The sequence below is a fragment of the Xyrauchen texanus genome, chromosome 6, assembly GCF_025860055.1.
Source record: "Xyrauchen texanus isolate HMW12.3.18 chromosome 6, RBS_HiC_50CHRs, whole genome shotgun sequence".
Taxonomy (NCBI): domain Eukaryota; kingdom Metazoa; phylum Chordata; class Actinopteri; order Cypriniformes; family Catostomidae; genus Xyrauchen; species Xyrauchen texanus.
In genome coordinates this window covers 47,536,438-47,560,627 of record NC_068281.1, presented here as the reverse complement: position 1 = coordinate 47,560,627, position 24,190 = coordinate 47,536,438, and the positions used below count along the sequence as shown (strand labels likewise).

Genomic DNA, 24,190 nt, shown 5'->3' with positions numbered 1-24,190 from the left:
ACGTACTCACTGCGCCGCCAAAGAGGCCGGTTGGAGACACTGGGGCAACCAGTAGAGATATCTTCTCTCTGTCACTCATCTCCGTGAGTGTCAGCCATACATGCCTTTCCAGGATGACCAGGTTACCCATGGATTTCCCGATGGCCTGCGCCATGACTTTCGTGGCAAGTCTGTAGCGGTCCGAAGCTCTTTAAAAGTCTCCGGATCAAAGCCTTGCTCACCCATTTGTCTGAGGAGCTTCGCTTGGAACACCTGAAGCACTGCCATTGCAGGGAGTGCTGATCCAGCTTGTCCTGCTGCTGAGTAGGCTTTCCCCGCCAGTGTGGACGTCTGCCTACATGGCTTAGAAGGATGAATGGGGCGTGATTTCCATGCCCTGCTACTCGTTGGGCAGAGATGTGCTGCTACCGCCTCCTCCACCGGGGGTTGTTGAGCAAAGCCGTTCTTTTCTCTGTGGTCCACGTTCGAGAGAACGTAGTCACTGCGCGTGCGCGCTGAGAGGGGCGCGTGCCAGGAATTAGATAGTTCGCTGTGCACCTCAGGGAAGAACGAAACATTTCTGCGGGGCGCTGCCGCTTGACGGCGTCCGGACTGCAAGAACCACTCAAGGCGAGAATGTCCAGGTACATCTGGGGTAGACCACTTGAAATTGAGTTCTTCGACCGCCCTTGCAAGGACGCGAAGCATCTCTCTGTCAGTGGTGTGCACACGGTCCTCGCCCTCGCTGGGGGGAGGGGCGGTAGCATCATCCATTGACCAGTTGCCTGATGCGGCGAGAGACATGACATCGTCATTATCATCCTTATCATCCCCAGCATCAGATCCACCAAACGAGATGAGGCCGCACGCTCCTTCAGAGGGCCAGAGCTCGTCTCGCACATAGCGTATGGGGAATATGCGCTTCGTGGAGATTGAGGGGCTTGTGGGGCGTGTGCTGGCACGAAATCCATCTCAAGTTCGTCCTGCTCGACCTCACGGCCCCGACCGTGCCCCCTCGCGTGCCCCCTCGTGAATCACAGAAGAGGCTGGTGGGAGGGTGCGAGAGGCTGAATCGTCCCTCAGAACGATGGCGATTCGTGAGCGAAGTGACTTGAGACTCATGTCCTCACAGTGAGGACAGTCTGTCTCCATGAGAGCTGACTCTGCGTGGGCACGGCCCAGACAGAAAATGCAGCTCTCACGCTTGTCTGACGGCGGGATGTGTCTCTTGCACAAGGAACACTTACGGAACGACATCTTGAAAAAGACGCGAACACGTAAGTGGTCTTCTAGATATATAAATATAAATATTGTTATATATATATATATATATATAATAACTTATATAACTTATATTTATAACACACAAGTATTTGCTTAAAAAGGATACTCTACACCTGCCGACGTGCTGCGGAGAATCAGGATGCTGAGGTCTGTTCACCAGCGGAGCATCAAGCAGCGAGGCGGAGTGATGTTCGCCGGAGCATTGCAGGGGAGTGGAGATTCTTCTCTGCTGTGAAGATTCCATCCACTGACTGGTGTGAATCGACGGCGAAGATAGAGAGCTTGGAGACAAGAGGTAAATGCTGTCTTGAAGGAAGAAATTCTGAGGAAATGGTGTGTGTGCACCTGTTTTATAGTGGTCAGTTCATGCCAAAACGAGCGGTCAGTTTTGCACCAAAACAGGTGGGCTCAAACACCATAGCCAATATTAGAATATTGGCATTATTGTAGAGAGGTTTCAAATAGGTTGTGTATGAAGGCACTCCCCATATGCGTTAGCAACGCAATGTCAAGTGGACTGAAGTCGTAAGGGAACTGAACATAACATATTCCTCCATTACTTTTGGTATTACCAAAATTAAATAAAGAACAGTAACTCATCTTAAGTCCTGAGTATTTTATAATCTCTAAACAAGTATAAGCACAGCAGAGTAAATGTACAAAGGGAGATTATGTCACTGCTTTTCACTACCCTATTGGCATACTGCATGTGAATCCTGTAGTGAGAATAGAATAAACTCTTGTAAACACCTGCAGAAAGAATTACAACTCACATATATGGAGAGCTGTAAAGATGACTGCATGAACATCTGTAAAGAGAGCAGTGGAACATTTCATTGAATTTGTTTGCACCTGTGAATTTTCTACATAAACATCAAACACAAATTCATGAAATTATTTTTAGTTCAAGTTTCCATACCAGCTGCAAATAGAAAAGAAAAGGATGACATCAATATAAAATTTGGAGAACATTGTCATAATTACTTAAATATCAAAGTAAGATATAAATACATTTAAGCAGGCTCAAGTAACCCCACTGCTGAAAAAAACCTGCACTTAACCCCACACAGATAGAACACTACAGACCAGTCTCTCTCATCCCATTCATGGCAAAAACACTTGAAAAGGCAGTTTTCAATCAGATCTCCGCCTATCTCTCACAGAACAAGCTGCTGGATGACAATCAGTCGGGCTTCAAAAGTGGACACTCCACTGAGACTGCCCTGCTGTCTGTCATCGAGTCGCTGAGACTGGCGAGAGCTGAATCGAGATCATCCGTTCTGATTTTGCTGGACCTTTCTGCTGCCTTTGACACAGTCAACCATCAGATCCTACTCTCCACCCTCTCTAAACTGGGTATCACTGGAACTGTGCTTGACTGGTTCAACTCTTATCTCTCAGAAAGGTCCTTTGAGGTAGCATGGAGAGGGAAGTATCCAAGCCACACCAGTTACTTACTGGGGTACCTCAGGGATCAGTGCTTGGGCCACTTCTCTTCTCCATATACACAACATCACTGGGACCCATCATCCAGTCACATGGTTTCTCTTACCACTGCTACGCTGATGACACGCAACTCTACTTGTCTTTCCAGCCCAACGACACCACAGTGACCGTTCGAATCGCTGCCTGTCTGGCAGACATCTCGGCCTGGATGAAGGAACACCACCTTCAACTCAACCCTGCCAAGACAGAACTCCTTGTCTTTCCAGCCAACCCTGCTGTTGAACACAACATCACCGTGCAGCTGGGTCCAACTACAGTTTCGCCTTCCAAAACGGTCAGAAATCTAGGGGTAACCATTGATGATGAGCTAAATTTCACAGACCACATTTCAAAAACTGCAAGATCTTGTAGATTTACACTCTACAATATCAGGAAGATAAGACCCTTCCTCTCTGTACATGCCACACAACTGCTCGTTCAGTCCCTTGTCATAACTAGACTGGACTACTGTAACGCTCTCATTGCAGGCCTTCCTGCATGTGCTATTAGACCTCTCCAAATGATCCAGAATGCAGCAGCACGTCTGGTCTTTAATGAACCTAAGAGAGCACACGTTACACCACTCTTTGTCTCTCTCCACTGGCTGCCGGTTCATGCCCGTTTTAAATTCAAGGCCCTGATGCTGGCATATAAAACAGTCACTGGGTCTGCTCCAGCATACCTTAAAACATTTATGCAGAGCTACGTTCCCACCAGAAGCCTGCGGTCGGCTAAGGAACGTCGCCTTGTCGTACCAAAACAAAGAGGCACCAAAACACTTTCCCGGACTTTCAGTTTCATCATACCACGGTGGTGGAATGACCTTCCCAACTCAATCCGGGAAGCTAACTCACTCTCTATCTTCAAAAAACGGCTAAAAACACATCTTTTCCAAAAGCACTTAACCGGTCAATAAAAAAAAAAAAAAAAAAAAAGATATATATTTACATTTCTTGTTGCACTTAAATCTGTTTTGTATACTATTATGATGATAGTGAAACTTTGTAATATGGCACTTTTTGTACCACTGTCTCCCTAAGATGATTCGCTGATGTTCTTCCTCTTTTGTAAGTCGCTTTGGATAAAAGCGTCTGCCAAATGAATAAATGTAAATGTAAATGTACATTTATTTTATTATTTTATTATTGTCATTTCATCATATCATCCTTACAAATAAAAGAATGGAACAATGACATAAATATTCAGGAAAAACATAAATTTCCCCATAAAAGAAAAGTGTGTGTGTGTGTGTGTGTGTGTGTGTGTGTGTGTGTGTGTGTGTGTGTGTGTGTGTGTGTGTGTGTGTGTAAAAAAACAATGAAATGTAAACAAATGGTATTTAAAGGGATAAAATCATGAAAATTAATGAATATTTTGTAGTTATGATCAGGACTGATGTTGTTTAAAAAACTCACTAAAAGTGGAAAATAATATTAATATATAATATTATGGCAGTTTTTTGACACAGACATTTTTGTCCTCTAAGGACCTCTGAGTAACTTTTTATTTTATTATTGACACACAAGGGTTAAATACATTGTTTATTTCATAGTCCTTATTGCTGTCTGTTGATCTTTTACTGGGATGGTGAGGTTAATGTACATTGTGTATAATTTATGAAAATAGGTGAATACATTTGAAACGGGACAAAATGAACAACATTTGATTATTTATACTTTTAAAAAAAGCATTTAATATTTTTGGGAGTTTCATACGAGGTTCAGTTAACATTGAATTTGATTTGTATTTTTGCATCTGTGCTGGGAGTATATGTAACTTTTTATATTGTATTTTCTGTTATACTGTGATAAGAGGAGAAAAATTGTTGACTGAATAGATAATGCTGAGACAGGGGCTGGTGAAGAAATCATCACAGCACTGCATTTTACCACATAAACTCAAAAGAGACTGCAGCATGAATGGCCAAATCGGTTGGGAAAAGATGGAAAATATTTTCTGAGTACATTATGTTGTGACTTGTTGGGAAACAAACTATACAGGGAATGTAAGAAACATAATTAGAGGCGAATGTTAACTAAAGCAATAGATGCAAACCGGTAGCAGAATTAGCTTTATCCTGCGGTAACGTAGTTTCCGCTTCTCCCTCAACATCAACGCTCCATGCTCCCCAGTAGGTGGCGGGAATAAACCAACCGCAACAAAGAAAGAAGAAGAGCTGTCACCGAGGAGAGTCGAGCCGGTTGTGTCGCTCTCGTCTATTTTTCTTTCGTTTTACAGGTATGCCTTTCACAAATAATGTGCAAAACATATCATATTATCTATGTAAATGTATGAAAGGGTTTAACGGATTTAATTGCAACACAAATTGGAAATATGCCGATTGTTTTCATTAAGAGTCCCTGTTGTTCTTAAGTGTTCAAATTGAATCACTGAAGACTCATTTTTCACAAATATTTGTAAAGTTGTAGCCTATTAAGTTCATTGTAATGTGAGGACGTGTTTATAAACTCCTTATTTACCATATTGTCGCGTTTTAACGGTTGCATTATTTGGTATTCAAATGCTTCTCAGTTTATCGCGCGCCTCATGTCACGAGATGCTGAACGTTTAATAGTCTACAAATGAGTTCAGTATTGTGTAATATAACGTTCATGTAACGTTAGCATATGGTTCTTGATTGAGAACCAGTTGCTAACGCAACTTCTCTTTAGGTTCTATTTTTTAAAACCATAAACATTCCCAGAACGTTGCAGGTTTTTGTGTGATATCTTAAAATTAACTTGTATTTCCATACACGTGTAATTCAGAGAAACAGACCGTTGTCTAATTGTTATTTTTAGGTTTCATTTTCTCTTAACATTTTCAATTATTTTTTTATTATCATCTATTTGATTATTTTTCATTAACATACATTGCAGAGAGGTCGATAAACAACAATGACTGAAAGCAGTACAGCATACATTTTATAAAGTAGAAAAACAGATCACAGAACATGCGGTTTGAACACATTAAAATAAACAGATGAGAAAAGCATACAAGAAACCAAGTTAATATCTCTAATAGGCTATACCTGCCTGCATCTGATCCAATGCAAATTATATCTTAAATACAATTGTAAATAAAAATATAATAATAAGAATTGAAATATAAACCATGACTTATATATAGTTTAACCACAGATATATATATATATATATATATATATATATATATATATATATATATAATGACTGTATTGCTCATGACGTCATTACAGTGAAGCCACTGCGCCGCCATATTGCTATGCCCAAACATTTCTTGACTTAATAAGATATCATCTCAGACTTGTTTATTGTGAACATCAAAGTTTTTGTTCAGAGTAACTTGTTTTATGTTTCCACCAAAAAGTGTCTTTTACTCACGGTCACTTGAATAAGAGCCCACACTCTCTCTCCCTCTATCACACATGCAGCTGGCGCTGAGATTGAAGGAGACAAGCAAAGCTGGTTAAGATTAAACTGATATGGTTTGACTGGGGGACAATAAATTAAACTGACCACATCAAGCACTTCAATATGAAAACAAGCAAATCCCGGGCATTTAAGGTGATTTATAAATCCTGATCTGACTTTTATAAAGTTCCTTTCGGGGGTAAGGAAGTATTATCACCTTAAACAAGCAGATAATACAGCTTTTCCTATTTGCATTATGTAATGTAAAAAAGTTGTACAACTTTTGGACAGTTTCCCCGCTTCCTTTGGTGATTGCTGTGCTGCACTGACAGACTGAACACGGGGGCAGGTGGATGCTCTGACATCGCGATCCGCATATATCTTCTTCCTCGTAAGGAATATTATCCATAACAAGAAAATTAAACATGATTGTCATTAGAGGGCCAAATGCAACTGTCGTATCCGCAGGTCGGAGATGGTGATATGGGTGTGTTCTCTCCTGTCAATCACTGACACTCTATGAGAGATTGGGCCACTCGAACACTTCTGATGGCAGTTTAATGTTGCATTTGTAATCCAGTTCTATTTATATATCCATGGTCTGCTCGCTACAATATATGAACGCACATTTGACCCGTACACGCTCTTATTTAGCCACAGAAATTTGTGCTCTTGCGTTATTCTGGGACTGAATCACTGACATTCTTTTATCACTTTCTTCAATAAATAATTACTTCTAAATGCAAGATTAAATATAAAAGTTATTGATTTGATAAAGATTTGACTCATATAATCGAAAAGAACATGATGTTTATGTTTAACTGGGAAGTTTTTTGTTTATTGACTACAAATAAAGAGGAAAAATAGATGTCTCCACTAAACTGTACAGTGCTAAGAAATTAAACAAATGTTAGCCTAGTTAAGATTAATTGAATGTTTTATCGATTTTTAACACCTTATTGGTCCGACGTGGCGAACTCGACCCACGGTGTGTTTCAGAGGTTTATGTTTTTGAAAGATAAAACTCCAAAAAAAAAAAAGTAAACATAATACATATATTTGGAAAGCTGAGATACTCGTGATTTGAACGATGTAAACCTTTTTAAGATACAATCACAACAGCAAGTACAATCTATATCTTTGTCAGACCACCAACATATAAACAAACAATAACAAAATTTAGGCAACTCACCTATGAAGCCTCAATGTAGCCCACTGAGCCATAACTTCCCGACAAAAACGGTGTTGTTTCATTGACAAATGTCCAAACGATCAAATCAAGTAAAATGTTTAGTCCAAATCACATTATTACATCAATAAATATCCACAGACTCTTGTTGCATCATTTCAAAGCACCTGGCAGCTGTGCCTAATCTTTCACATATTATTGGTAATAACTTCAGTTCAGATGTAAACATTTCCTATATCCGGTATCAAAATGGAAGCACGCACTCTGACCTTTCGATTGACACCTCATTTGACCCAATAGGAGCTTCCATGTCCTATCCAAAGCCTTCAATACCCAACCACAGTCTGTGTCGAATGTAAGGGCATACCCACTTTCCTTTGTTTACTGATCAAACCAATTACATCGAAGAGTGGAAATGACTGACGCATCGTATAGCCAATGAAATTCTGAAAACAGTGATATGCAGCTTTAGTTGGAAGATTACAGGATGGTTCTGTAATGGGTGTGCGTAAAATTGCCTTGCCATTACCGAGTATGTCAGGTCTGTGCGTAAAAATATTGGAGAGCTGTTTTGGAACTGTTTACACATTTGTCGATTTAAATATGGTGAAACGGACCTGAAAAACAGGATTTTCACCCCAGGATGTGATATAAGAAGGCATTCATTGTCAAAATTCTGAGTTTGGAGATGAAATTTCTGAAAACAATACGGATGATTTGGAGGCAGAGGAAATATGGAGAGATGAGACATGGCTCTGGACAAGTAAGTGTTTTCTTGTGTTTTATAACATATATTACTGTATATTCCGCATAAATAAGCTTTAGTTTGAATAATGAACACATTTTGTAATTACCCTTTGTCGTGTGTTTCCTCAGTGAGTGTTTGAACCGTTTGTGCGTGTTTTTTGTATTTGTATGTGCGTGTGTGAGGTTTTAGTTCATTGTTTGTTTCAGATCTATTGACATGCTATATAGATGTTTTGTATATTTACTGTAAATATATATATATATATATATATATATATATATATATATATATATATAAATAAATATAAGTTGAAAATAAGAATATATGTTGTGTTTGAGAGTCTCTTTGTTACAATGCGGGAGGTGTGGGAGGTGTAGGCCCATCTATTTGTTACAATGCTGAATTGATGGGGGAGGTGTAGGCCCATCTCTTTGTTCCATAGTACATTGGCAAAGTATACAGTATTTACAGTAAATATACATACAATAATGCATATTTACACACTCGAAAAGAAAAACTAATATATATATATATATATATATATATATATATATATATATATAATACAGAAAAGATGGAAAAGTTGTGTCTAGCTTTGTAAATTACATTTATTTATTCTCCCCACTCAGCAAGCGACCACATAAAGTGGAGCAGCAGGACAGCACCTCATCAAGAGAGGAGGGCTTTCAGAGAGACCCTTGCTGAGGAGCTGGCAGAGTTGTGGTCTCACTCCACAGCCAGACCCGTATCTCCTGCTCCACGAAGAGCAGATCACAGGCCGTTGCACGTCACCAAATCTTGCACCGCTGGTCGTCTGAAGTGCAGGCAGTGTCATGCAAAGACACCAGTGAAGTACTCTTCCTGTGTTCTGCCTTTGTGCTTTGTACCCAAATGTGACTGCTACAATGACTGGCATGTTGCTAGAAACATGTACAATTTTATAATGGTTTGTAAATACTTTGTGTAAAAATTCATGTAAATAGTTTGTTGTGTATTTTTTATATAAACAAATTGTCCACCATAGCACTAGTTTTGACTCTTTTATATGCACAACATTTAGTTTCAAGAAGGGAAAAGGCACTCTAATGTGTTTATGCATCAGTTACTCTGTGTCAGCAAAACTAATAGTGGATCTGGATATGGAATATGATAGCTCTAAGTGTCATCTTTCATTAGAGCCCAAAATTATGACTGTACGTTGAAGCGTTCAAAAGTAGGAGCCTTTTTGTCCTAGGTTACCAAAGGGTCCTTTTGGAGTATCCAAAAGGCACTTTTGTAAAACGCCTGGGTGTACCCTTAGAAAAACATGTGTAAAATATTCATTTTTTATGGTATTGTTCTAAAATTTGAACTTGGACTAGGTAAGGCTTCATGCTGTGATCCCATTGTGTTCTCAAGCTAATAGCTACAAGTTATAGTCATCTGCAGGCATCTGTATGCAAAAAAATTTTCAGGTAGGAAAAAAAACTTCTATTTCATTGTGTTCAAACTTCTATTACTCAGAATCAGTAGCACTTACAGTAATTCTGACTGCTGGGGAAAAAACTTCAGAGTGTCCCCTTTCAAATGTGACCAAAACCATGCATGTACTCTAAACGGTTCAAGAACAGCTTTAAATTTACTTTGGGTATGCCTTGATTAGGCGTTTTAGGCTAATTTTACAGGATTGGGAATTAATATGTCAATAAAATTCTGACATTGTCTGACATTCTTGAAGTCATTGGTTATTTGAAATTATTTTCTTCAATATCTATATATTAATGTCCGCTGTGCTTACGCATGTTTTGTTAAATGGAAAAACAAGTTTTGTTTTGTGTGGTATTGACTAGGGATATGCCCGAGTAGTCGAATTTTCATTCTGCAATAATTATTCGATTAGTAAAAATACTATTCGAATTTGCTTTGCCGGCCATATATACAATGAGATGCATGTTAAATCCTGAACACACGAACTAAAACTGGCAGTTAGAACAGAATTTACTGGGTGGTGCTGTTGAGTGTGGACACAAGTTGATCACATTTGTTGAGCAAACGGTTCTGTCAATACGTTCACATGGACACCAGAAAAGCGGTTTATTGTGAGAATGTGGCTTACTGTGAGAAAGCTGAGTTCCTGTTTAAATGTACTGGATAAGCGGTGTACACTTTACTCTCGTATATGTGCAGCTGGTCAGAAAGCAGCGTCCCCATAGCAACGTAATCCCCAGGACACTTCTGTAAACAACAAATATGGCATCCGAGAAAGACTTTGCTAGCTGAGGTAAGGGACATTCCATCATTTAAACTGGTGTGTATAAACGAGTGTAGTTTACTGGCTTGATTTTGTTAACAAAACATGACACGAGATACAATATTAACATAACTATTTTATGCCGAGTGTTTACACTCATCCGATACGTTAACTGCGTCAGTCTACGTCATTAGCTGTTTCTTTTTTTCCGCTTTGCGTGAGCTGAAATGCTTTCATTCTATTCTTTTTTTGTTTTCACGCATTTCTTGTTTAAAAAACCAAAACAGGAATTGATGAAAGCTTGTTTTGATTATAATTAGAAGCTTGTTTTATCAATGGTGACGCAACCTTTATGACTAAAAAAATATTTTACAACGTCTCTTTCTCATTAATAATTTGTTCATTTAAATAATAGAATTTTCGAATATTCATTATTTATGAGCCTAAATATACGAATTCCAAATTATTAATGAATGCCCATACCTAGCATTGACTTACAGCAGGGTTACAGAAAGGATGTATTAGTCTTGATTAGTGTTGTGGCTGATTTGAATGATAATTCATGTTTATAGGTTATTTGAGATACCATAGACTTTCTGTCAGCTGCATTTTGTTTCATCTTGGCAAATTAATAAAGGCATTTTACTCTCCATTCATGTCAGAGAGCATTCTTTACGGAGCATAGTAAACAGACATGCATATCTCGCATTCAGCATGGCTTATGAAGCATTGCCTTTGGAAATAAACAAATTAAAGCAGCATCATCGGAGGTTATGCAGGTACATATGAACATGGGGACAAGAAAGACTGCATCGTCACTATCTCGGTAAAGTAAGAAGGCGATTTATTACCGTCTCTTCAATGCAACACACAGTAATAAGTGAATGATTTACTTACTCTTTTACTATAAATGTTGAAGTTAGATAATTATCCAAGATTAGGCCATCATTCTGCAGTACATTCTGTGATTTTGTGATAGTTTATAATTTATATCACATTTATATATAAGTTCTGGTATTATTATCCTTCTATTTATTTACATTGAGAACCTTTGCCACTGCTTGCTTCCACATTGCAAGATAAGGTAGATACACTAGAAAGTGTTGTGGGTGAAAATCCCAGGAGATCAGCAGTTAATCCTTAAACTAGACCGTCTGGCACCAACAATCATGCCACTGTCGAAATCCCCCCCATGAATTCCCCATTCGGATGGTTGATGTGAACATTAACTGAAGATCCTGACCCGTATCAACTACTTGAATCATTAAGATCCCGATGTAAATAATGAATATCTGTTAAGGAGTAGGAACAAACATTTTCACTAAAGCAGTCTCCCCTCATAAAGTTGTTATATTCATGTACAGTTAGAATATTATAACTAGCCCTATATAAACAAGAAATTAGGTTAGCCTAGTTTGATTTCCAATAGCACACTGAAGTAAAGTCATTCAAAATTATTAAATGATCAAAGATAACTTGTATATTCAATGTATAAATTAAATGCAACTACGTACATTATTACGTTAAATATTAATTAATTGCAAATCAACTTCGCACGTGTGGGTGACCATGTATGTCAGCCACCCCCAAAAACCATATTTGACCCAGGAAAAACCTTGGATAGGCTTATAAATTGTAGACCATATTTTTAGTAGGCTACAGTTGGTAGTATAGAATCAAACTAAATTAGCCTACAAAAGCAACCAAATGCCTACTACACTGAATGTAAACCTCTTACCCTTACACCAAAACACACACAAAACAATAAAGAAGATTAAAATGTCTGTGAATTAGCAGGGATTAGGGCTGGGCGATACATCTTTTTGCTATCGCAGTGATTTTAATAAGACTTTTTTGGCCATTAAGTTTCATAGAGTGCATCAGTAGACTAATTTCACAATACCTCAGGGCTGTACAATTAAATTAAATAACATTAAAATGGAGATATGATCATCTGTGATTATAAAACTGCGATTAAATACAGATAAACCTGGTCTGTGCGTGGTTCAGAATGAACCGGCAATGTGCTGATATGTGTGCACGCACGGGGTGTCAGGGCTCATAGGCTAGTGTTTTTAGTGCAGTTTACCTGCATTGTGAAGTACTGCCGGTTTAAGCATTCATTCAATTCCAAACATTAGTAACCGCTATAAAGTTATTATACAAATCTACAAATGCGGAACAGTAAAGGAGAGTTTGAGAGCGGTTCAGAAGATGCGAAACTCAACTGTCAAACCAACATTGCACTCTCCATTTCATAATAAATGCTCCTGGTGAAGGTAAAATAAACACAACTGCAAAACCGAGTTTAGGGTGAAGTAAATAGGACAGAAATATATTAATTTATCTATAACAAATATCCTGAAACTAATAATAATTAATTATTCTGTTATAATAATAAACTTGACTGGGTTCCACATTAATAATTTAGTACTATGTAATATTCATCTGGAAGTAGTTTTTGCACACCTTGTTCATTCACAAAGAAAAATGTCTTAATAAAAATATATCAAGATAAACAAGATTTTTATTAAGCTTCCATATATGCTCCCAAATAGCACACATACATCTATGAGATGTCTGTTTTAGCTTTTTTTCATCTGGAAAGCATCACAAATTAGCATCTGCTAAACATTATTTACAAACATTCTAAATCATAAACGTCTCAAAGACATCTGATGAATGTCTTATTGATATCTGAGACATACGTCATATAGATTTATTGTAGATGAGCAAACAATCTAAAAAATGCATCTTTCAGATGTAAACACGCACATCAAATAGAGTTCTGGGTGATGCACATGTGCTATCCGATTGTATATTAAATATATAAACAAGAAAATCAATGAAAAATAAGCCACAATGATGGGCCCAAGCACCATGGCTCCATTTCCACCTGGTGGTTTTCGGAAAACAATGCTAGGTGGACACCTATGCATTTGACATTATTCTTAACAAATTTGAAGCAATTTGGGTAAATATAAGAGAACTATTTTAAACTGTTTCAAGAGCCACACTTCCTGCTACCAAGTGGTGGAGCTATGACTGTGATCCAAAAAAGTCAAATCCATGTGATTAGCACCAAGACTAAATTTCCATCTCAATTTTGATCTAAATCACACATCCTGTTTCCCATTTGTTTTATGTTAATTTATCGCGTCACCATGGAAATGCCTTTCGATATTTCAAAAATCCATGCACAATTTAGCATAGTCAATATCTTGGTATGATGTCACCCACATTTGGTACCTGTAACAAGAATCCCCCTAGAAGGAGTATTTCAAATTCCAGAGCATGCATTTTTCAAACAATCCAAAATGGCCAACATCCGGGATGGGTGGAGCCTATGACTGTCAGTGTTAAAGTTGTCCGGCTTGATGAGGTCTTCACTGGCAGCCAAAAGTTTGGATTAATTTACACATTTTGCTCTTATGGAAAGAAATTGGTACTTCTATACACCAAATTGGCATTCAACTTCACATTAGCAGACCAACCGCATTTTGCGTACAAGTTACACATTTTGACATCAAAGTACGCTGGTACGATTTTTCACTCTTAACTACGCTAAAGCTGATGACGCCTTTCTGTGTTCAATTGTGTATGTGCAGTACTCAAGTCTTGCAGCAAGAGGCAGCTGCGTCTAGTCTGCCGAAAACAAAAGAAGTGTTCGACCAATAATAGCACTGGGTTTATTCACCCAAATATCAAGTGGGGATGATTGACAAATGCGTAATGTCAATCATTTCAAGAGACTGCAAATCGATAGCAACACAAAATAGGTTTTATCCCTCTTGTTCCACCTCCTCACTCCGTCTAACTGGTTCCTCAAGTGAGGATGGTGCTTTTAACACCTTTGTAAACGGGCTGGGGTGGATGTGGAAAGTTGAAATTGTGAACGGAGTTAACGCATACCTGCCAACCTTGGGAAAATATTTAACGTTAGCCTAACATTATGTAATTTGCAAGCTAGCTTGCTTGTTCACCAGGCATTTAAGTTAGCAAAGTAAAGCCGGTGTGTCGCAGATTGTTAAATGTGACTTTTCATAGAACCGTATTCATAATTATTATTGCTGGCAAACCCATCACCGTAATGAGAGGAGCAGATCATGGCAAGATGAAGAAAAAAAAGTGCACCTTTCGCATAAATAATATAGCGGCTGTAGACAACGCAAAAAGTAAAGTTGCAGCCGCGAGGGACAAAACACTGAGAGACTGAAAACACTGCGACGCGCAAAAACTAATTTCCACTCAACTGTCTGACTTCCAGCATTTATTTCACTTCAACACTTAAAAGTACAACTGGCACTGCAGTTACCACGTCATAAAGATTGCTGTGAAAGTGCGCGAGTGCGTGAGTGTGGTCAACAGAAAGTGTTCGCTCCCAGGTTCACCCCCTCTCTCCATCCAAACCAAAAAACAACCCAGGTGAGCAGGTGAAGCAAACAAATAGACCACTGTCACTTCCGCCCAAACCCCGGTGGACACACCCACCACCCACAATCTGAGTGCAGTGAAGTTTATGAATGAGACCATAAACCTAGAACACATGGGAGACATACAGGTGGCTCCTACATTCCGGCCCCTTATTATTTTAACACAATAATTATACAACTGCACATTATGTAGGAGATCAACAATATATATATATATATATATATATATTTTTCAGGATAAGGCAGTCTGTTTGAAAGTGTCATGGTTAAAGTCAAAGTCTAAGAAGTTCAAAGGTCAGCTGGATATCCTCATGGCTCCTCTGCTTCCTGTAGAAGGCAAATCTTGGTAATAGGCCTGTCCAAATAACTGGTCTTCGTCTTAATTCGCACTTGGCGAACAAGTCCTCTTCTGTCAGAGATAGTTTGCACAATCCTTCCTATAAGCCATGAGTTACGAGGTGCTGAGTCGTCAACTATGAGTACAATATCTCCAGTAAGGAAGTTGCGCTTGACACCAGACCACTTCTGACGCTCCTGAAGAAGAGGCAAGTATTCCTTAATCCAACGTTTCCAAAACAAGTCAGATATGTACTGAAATTGTTTCCATCTGCGACAAGCGTAGATGTCCTCCTTTTTGAACTGACCCGGTGGCAAAGATGGCATGATTTTGAGCTGTAACAGATGGTTGGGGGTTAGTGATTCCAAGTCATTGGGATCAGTGGATGCCTTAGTAATAGGACGGCTGTTAATAATAGCTTCTGCTTCACAGAGAACTGTGTGAAGACTTTCCTCATCAAGGGTCTGCAACTTCAGTGTGGAATTCAGGACCTTCCTCACAGACCTTATCAACCTTTCACAAACCCCTCCATGATGTGATCCGGTGGGGGGATTGAAAACCCACTTAATTCCTTTCTGAAGGAGGGTGTTGTTGATTAGAGCAAGATTCCAACCTTCCTTTGCCTCTCTCAATTCTCTCTCTGCACCGACAAAATTGGTTCCATTGTCTGAGCGCAGTTCCGATACTTGTCCACGTCTTGCTATAAAGCGTCGAAGAGCATTAATAAAGGAGTCTGTGTCCAAAGACGATGCAACTTCGATGTGGATCGCTCTTACGGAAAGGCATGTGTAGAGAACCCCATACCTCTTCAATGTACTCCTCCCTCGCTTAACTTCAAAAGGTCCGAAGTAGTCAACTCCAACCCGAGTGAATGGAGGTTCATCTGGAGAAACTCTGTCCCGAGGTAAATCTGCCATCTGCTGTTGCCCTGAAGCTGCATGCAGTCGTCGACAGACAATACATTTAGACAGGGTTTTCCTTATAGCCACACTAGCCCCAGGGATCCAATATCTTTGGTGTATGCTAGCTAGCATGTGGTTACAACCACTGTGTCCCACCTCTTGATGTATGTGCTTAAGAATTATGTCAGAAATGTGCAAATCTTTTGCCAATATGGCAAGATTCTTCCGGCATAGCTGCTCTGCTAAGTCTTCCTCCAACTCAGAATACCATCTTCAAGTTTTGGGTTGAGCTTTTAAATGTGACTAGTCCTTTTCACACTTCCTCCCTTTTGCAAGCTGGTGAATTCACCTGGAAACCTCCTTCTCTGACAAAACTTAATAATCTCCATCTCAGCTCTTCTGAGTTCCTCAACTGAAAGAAGACCACTGCCAGTCTGAGCCTTGATACTCTGCATCTCCTTTTCTATTTCTTTTCCCTGTTGGTCCTTATCCAAGCCAGAATGAGTAAAAGTCACGCTCAAGTTGCTTCTTCTTCTGACTGAAGTACAGTAGTAGACTCTTCAGCTTAAGGATCCAACCAACCATCTTCTTCAGAAGGATCCAAGAGGAGAAGTAATTAATCAAGCGAGTCACTGCATCAGTCCTCTCTGCAGCCTGCACGGCATTCACAATCAAGCCCATCTTGACCTCAGGATCATCTGGCGGGATTCTCACAGAGCTATCGGGGTTTTCAGGCCACCCCTCTTCAGGCCCAACAAGGAACTGAGGTCCAGACACCCATGTGTTATCTCTCAGAAGTGATGTCTCCTTTACTCCCCTGGAGGCTAAATCAGCAGGATTGCTTGTGGTGTTAACATATCTCCACTGAGATGGATTTGATACACTCAGTATCTTTGAAACCCGGTTGGCTACAAAGGTACGAAACCTTAAAGTTTCATTGCTGATGTACTTCAGTACGGAAGTACTATCAGTCCAAAAAATTGAGTCCTGAAGTTGCATCTGCAGCTCCTTCCTGCACAGCTCATCCATTCGACCTGCAACCATGGCAGCCGTCAACTCCATATGAGGGATGGTGATTTGGTTTTAATGAAGCCACTCTGGCTTTACCCATTATGAAAGCACAGTGAACTTGTCTGTCTATGTTGTTTAATAACAGGTAAGTCACTGTTCCATAGCCGCTCTCACATGCATCTGCAAAATGATGTAACTGAGCAGAAATCACTTCCCCAAAATCTATTGGTTTTAGGCATCTGTCAACTTCAAACTTTTCAAGCTGCCAGAGCTCTTTCAGCCAACTTCTCCACTCCTGTGCGGACAAGTCTGGTATAATGTCATCCCAACCAAGGTCCTTTCTGCACAAGTCTTGAAGGATCCTTTTGGCAGATAAGACCACAGGTGCCAATATTCCTAAGGGGTCATAGATTGAACTGACCGTGGAGAGGATCGCTCTTCTGGTTAAGGGTCGATCTTTGATGAGGACTTTGAACTTAAAAGTGTCGGACTGAACACACCACTGTACGCCCAATGCTCTTTTTACAGGAAGTGTGTCATTGTCCAAATCCAAATCCTTAACCTCTTTTGCTCTCTCTGTTGCAGGTATAGCTGCCAGCACTGCACGTCTGTTGCTGATCCACTTCATGAGTTGAAAGCCCCCTTTCGACCAAAGGGCACAAAGGTCTTGGTAGAGTGCTATCGCCTCCTCCTCCAAAGCCACTGATGTAAGGCAGTCATCTACATAGAAATTGTGTAGGACTGTTTTGATTACTTTGGAGCTGAATTGTTCCCGATTATCTTCTGCACACTTTCTGAGAGCAAAGCTTGCACAACTTGGCGAAGATGTGGCTCCGAACAGATGCGCAACCATTCTGTGCTCCACTAGGCTCTGCTTATGGTCACCATCCGGCCACCAGAGAAACCTCAACAGATCCAAATCCTCAGCTGGTACTCTGACTTGGTGAAACATAGCCTCGATGTCTGCCATGAGTACAACAGACTCCTTTCTGAATCTGGTCATGACTCCAATTAACATGCTGGTAAGATCGTATCCCTGTAGGAGCTGAACGTTCAAAGATGTTCCCTGGAATGTAGCTCCGCAGTCAAATACAACCCTGATCTTTCCTTTCTTCGGGTGATATACACCATGGTGTGGTATATACCATACCCTGCCGTCGCTCCGATCCAGATTCTCGGTTGGTACCTTCTCTGCATAGCCCTTGGAGATTATGTCATTCATAAATGCTGTGTAATCAGCATGAAATGGAGCATCCTTTTCAAACCTCCTTGTGAGGCTCATAGCACGCTGTTTGGCAACTCTTCTATTGTTTGGCATGTTTACATCCTTTTTTCTTAAAGGTAAGCCAATACTATAATGGCCATACACCAATTTAGCAGATTTTGTAACGTACTCCATGAACTGACAGTCTTCTCTTGATAACCCCATCTGCTCATCCTGACTACATTCAGGAAAATCTACCTTTAGCTGCTACTTCCACAGATCGTTGAGGTTTGCAATAGAGATCCTATTGACAGTGACATCTAGCTGTCCACAAATAGTTTCTCTACTTTCATCGCCTCTAAGAGGTCCATTTACGGTCCAGCCCAGCATCGTTTTGACTGCGTATGGGCCCCCCTCCTTGCTTCGAAGGACTTGCCATGGCTCCAGTGCTCTGGGGACGTTGGTTCCTATCAGCAGGTCAATATCTGAATCAATCTCCCTTATCTGGACATGTTTCAGATGTGGCCATCGTTGGAGGTCTTTCTGGCGAGGAATGTTGCCTCGATGAACTGGCATGTTTTTCTGTGTAAATATCAAGTAGTTCACAAAAACAATCACTGTCTAATTCAGCCACTTCCAAATCTGAAACAATATGGCTTCCAATGACCTTCTCCTGACCCATAGTCCCAAGGAGAATACCAGTTCTTCGTCCCCTGACATTCAGCTTGTTCATCAGCCGCTCTGTGCAGAATGACGCTGAGCTCTGATCCAGGAAGGCATAGGTAATCAACACCTTATGCCCTTTCCTAGGTTTCACCTGAACTGGAACTATGGAGAGTGTACAGTCTGGGTCACCGGCCCCAGTGAGACCACTGGATTGAACAGAGATCAGAGCACTAACCACTGCGGTCTCAGATTCTCTTTTGGTTTGCACTAAATTAATTTCTTTCTCTTTTGGATAAATTTGGAGTACAGTAGGGTGCTTCAGACTGCATACTTTGCATGAGAGGCGCTTCCTACAGTCTCGGCTCATGTGCCCAATGCACACACAGCCAAAACACACACCATGTTCCTTTAAGAAATTAATCTTCTCATTATGCACCCTCTTTTCCAACTGGCGGCACAGATCCAATGTGTGCTCACCTCCACAAAACATACAAGCCTTCATACCAGCTGACCTTCCCTCTTTTAAATTTGTTCCATATTCAACTTTCCTTTCCACTGTTGCAATGGTGGTAGCAAAGCTACTCCCCTTGGCTCTAGAACGAGGCTCAAACCTAGACTTCCTTGTGTCCTTGATTGCTGTTGTTGATGGTGTATCCTGTATATCTCTGAATAGCGGATCACTTGCGATCTTCACTTGTCTTTCAACGAAGCCGACAATATCTGTAAATGTGGCTCTCCGGCCACTCCTTTCCTGCAACTCACAAGCCACAGTTCTCCATCTGTCCCTATGTTTGTAGGGCAACTTTTTTACGATGGTCAGCATAGTGGTAGGCATGTTCAACTCTTCCATATATTCAACATCTTCCATGGCGTTACAACACCCTCGTAGGAAAAGACTGTAAAGATTTCACATCTTCAGATTTTATTGGTGTCCATGAAAGAGCCTTATCCATGTAGGCTGAACTAATTTTCTGTGCATTACCAAAATGCTCTTGTAACAAAGCCTTAGCCTTGGCATATCCTCTATCATGTACCATCTGTTGACAGCTTCTGACAAGCTCCCTTGGCTGCCCCCTGGTGTACTGTTCAAGGAAGTACAAGCAGTCTTTAGGATTGTCAGCCTTCTCTTCGATGCTGTGTTCAAAAGCCCTCTTGAAGGTGTGATATTGCAAAGGATCACCGTCAAAAACCTGAATGTCTCTTTTAGGCAGAAATGAAAGAGATTGTTGCTGAACCAATAAAGCAGTTATTTCATTTTGTTTTTCCAAAACCATAATCATTTGACTTTGATCACTGCTGCTTGTCACCAGTGTTGCTGATTGATGACTCCTGTGCTGAAACAGTGGACGTGATTGTCCTGTATCTTGATGTCCTGTGACTTCTGGACGTCCTGACGATGTGGGTTGAGGTTGTGGTGGTTGAATAACATTTTCCACTTGAGGTTTTGTACCCAAGAAATGTGGATTGGGCTTTCCAAGTATTGGGATATTCGTATCAGGCACAAATGCTTTTGCATCAGCACTAAGTGTTTTGCTTTTCCTTTGCCCCCTTTCTAGATAAGAATTCATGCCATTGGACTTCACAGATGGATGACTTGAAACACGAGACCCTCCTGAGCCTTTCAGCACATTCACTTTTGCCACTGATGCAGCTATTTCCACTTCAAGTTCAAACTCTTCCCGCTTTTTCCTTAGCTGCTCCTCTTGTTCTTCTAATGCATGTTTGTCCTTTAACAGTCTTTGTCTTGCAATGAGAGCAACCATATCTGCCTCGGCTTTAATGCGTGCTGATGATGTTGTTGAGATACTGGACCTTGATCCAGCCGAGCTCTGCCTACTATTAGAACGTTTGCTTCCTGTGTTTGACACTCTATCACTTGGTTCAATTTCATCTTGTGTGACAGAGGTTTGAACATTTTGCCCAGAGTGATTTGAAACATTAGACACATTTTCATTATGAGGTTCGTCCAACTTTTGCATTGATTCCTTTTGTGATACAAATATGGGAGCGTCATTTGTGACAACATGACCAATAGTACGGCTTCTTTGTCTCCCCATTTCAGAAAGCCATCCTTTTGCATCATCCATAAATCCATTATGGCATTATAGTACCTTCACAAACCATTCATTTTGATTTTCCTGTTGTTCTTCAGGAAGTATGGGAATCACAGACTCATGTAACATAGTAGTTTCATCCACCATTTGACTCATTTTCTCAAGATGAGATCGCACTTGTGGGGCATTATCATCCTTTTGCATGATCTTGGATTTTATGAACCTTTTTTCTACGTTCCCTTTGTAGTGTTTCAATTTTATTCACCAAGGGCTTGGAAGTGAGTTTCATTTCTCTCTTTTGTTCATCCATTTCTGAACCATTGACATTTGATTTTTATCCACTTGTTGTCATTTCACAATGTACCACAAATCTTCCAAGAATCCACACCGTTCAATCCATCAATCCATCCATCAATATCAATCCATCCATCAATCAGTCCATCCACCGCTGTATCATAAACCACATCCAAAGACCAACAATAAAAAACACCAGCAAGCAACAACGCCTCCCCTATGGACAAGCGGCATAGGGGATGCGTTGTTAGTAACTAACAACGTACACAGCACAAATTAACGAGTTACTACATACCGCTTCAGTTGCTGCGTTGATTCCCGCCGGGTCTTTATCCTCCGAGCGGTAATGAATGAACCGCCATCCAATACAGCGGAGCGCCAAACATTTCCGTGTTTCCTCTGATATCCAAAGCGTTCCGTTGTGATCCGCGGAATCCGTGATGCTCAGCTCGTTTCCGTAGAACAACACTCTGGTTTAAAGGGTTTCTGTTGACTAAATATAGCGGCTGTAGACAACGCAAAAACTAAAGTTGCAGCTGCGAGGGACTAAACACTTAGAGACTGAAAACACTGCGATGCACAAAAACTCATTTCCACTCAACTGTCTGACTTCCAGCATTTATTTCACTTCAACACTTAAAAGTACAACTGGCACTGCAGTTACCACGTCATAAAGATTGCTGTGAAAGTGCGCGAGTGCGTGAGTGCGGTCAACAGAAAGTGTTCGCTCCCAGGCTCACCCCCTCTCTCCATCCAAACCAAAAACAACCCAGGTGAGCAGGTGAAGCAAACAAATAGACCACTGTCACTTCCGCCCAAACCCCGGTGGACACACCCACCACCCACAATCTGAGTGCAGTGAAGTTTATGAATGAGACTATAAACCTAGAACACATGGGAGACATACAGGTGGCTCCTACAAATAACGTTACCTAGAAATTTACCGGAAGGTGTGTGTTCACTTATGGTTTTAAGCTGGTGTACTGTGTAACAATTCATCTAGTATTCACACCCAGACTAATTGCCACAAGATTTATATTAGGGAGGGAACCGCCGGCTATGCTCTGTGTTAGTCTAAATACTCAGTAAGACAAGAAATAGATGCAAAAGTGAGTAGTATTTACAAAAGAAAGAGGTAAAGAATACATACCACCATCAATACATGATAGGAAATCACACATATCATGGCCAGAGTCAAAGCATTTCAACATAGAAGGAACAAATCACACATCAACAACACTAGTTCCTTGTTCACCGACCCAGACGATTCTGAGGAGGATGGAAGTAAGGTGTCCTGTGGTTAAACAGTCCTTTTGATGAACAATCCTCCTGGATATTATCAGTAAGGACTAAAGAATCCTTATTGACTGAGCAGAAAATCTCATAGATTCCCAGTCTGGACTCTTAAGAGTGGCATCCAGACACCATGCTGTTCGTCCCCAAACAAAATCTCACTTCTTCTATCATTGCCTTACTAATATCCTAGATCAAAAAGCACACTACCTCCCCCTAGTGTCAGGTAGTAGCCTTACATACCAAAGGGAAACTAATGTGTCAGGCCAAGAGTGTTACATACCCTCCTCCTCAGAAGAAGGCTGGCTATAACCATAACATGGCTTCAGATTTTGTACATGTAAAGTTTCCACAATATCAGGATTATCAATGTACCTCAAAGAACAATTAACAGGTCCAAGTACTTTTACCACCTTGGCAGGGTCTTTCCATTTTGCTGCCAACTTAGCCATATACCCTTCGTCTGCTCTGGAAAGAGGATGGGTCCGGACCCAAACCACATCTCCCACCAAAAACTGCACTGGTTTATGCCACTGATTATAGTACCTTTGCTCTTTTTCTTGGGCTCGTTCAACGTTAGCGGTCACTAAGTTGATGAGTTGCCGTTGTCTGTCGAGAAGAATATATGCAGGGTTATCTGGATCAGGGGGTTTGTGGATGGCTCTTTCTATGGGTCCTTTCAATTTTCGTCCCAATGCAAACTCTGCCGGGGTGAAACCTGTGCTCTCATGCCATGCAGTGTTAAGAGCAAACCGAATCTCTGCTATCCATTTGTCCTATAGTCGATGTTGATCACCGACATAAGACGCAATCATTGTTTTGAGGTTGCGATTTAACCCTTTCGGTAAGGTTGGTTTGTGGGAGGTAAGCGGTTGTTAATTTCTGAATAACCCCCCATTGCTTGCAGACTGAACTGAGTAATTGAGATGTGAATTGTACCCCTCTATCTGATACCAAGTATGTAGGTGTACCCCATCTGGTGAAAATCTCCTCCACAAGAATCCGAGCTATTTGTGGTGTCTTGGCTGTGCGCAATTGAAACATTTCTACCCATTTAGAGCAATAGTCAACAACCATGAGGAGGTATTCATTTTGTTTACTGCTCTTAGGGAAAGGTCCCATTAAGTCCACTCCTAACATATACCCAGGTTCGACGACGGGAGTTGATTGGAGATAACCAGTCAGCTTGGTTATTGCGGGTTTGTATTTTTGACAGGTAGTACATTCTTTGCAATACTTCCATACATCATTTCTCACATTAGGCCAATATGCAATATCAAGTAATTTTAATAGAGTTTTCAATCTCCCCAGATGTCCACTAATGGGACTGTCATGTGTGTAGTGTAACATAGCTTCACGTTGACTGGATGGGATCATCAGTTGGAGTTGTTGTCCTTTTGGTAGACTACGAAACAGAAAACCGTTCTTCATCACGAAGTGGATGCGTGTAGGATCAGCAACTTCATTGCACTGTGCCTTGTGAATCAGTTCTTGTAACGCTGGGTCGTTTTGTTGATCCGTGGCAATTTGTGTTAGATCTACTTGCAAGTTGCTTGGTAATACATCGGTGGCTTTGATTACTGCAATCATTTCCTGAGGAGTATGGTTGTTATGCACTCTGGACAATATATCAGGCACTACATTGCATTGACCTTTATGATACTTTATTGTGAAGTGAAAGCCTTGTAA

At 40.6% G+C, this 24,190-nt stretch overlaps 1 protein-coding gene across 1 annotated transcript in view; it reads left to right on the top strand.

Moving 5' to 3' along the window:
• Positions 1–4,921: 4,921 nt before the first annotated feature.
• Positions 4,922–24,190, top strand: part of LOC127644561 (gastrula zinc finger protein XlCGF8.2DB-like) — a 35,504-nt gene continuing 16,235 nt past the window's right edge. Inside the window, exon 1 of the mRNA XM_052127785.1 lies at positions 4,922–4,986. The gene's annotated coding sequence lies outside the window, so the exon portion shown is untranslated. The remainder of the gene's footprint in view (positions 4,987–24,190) is intronic.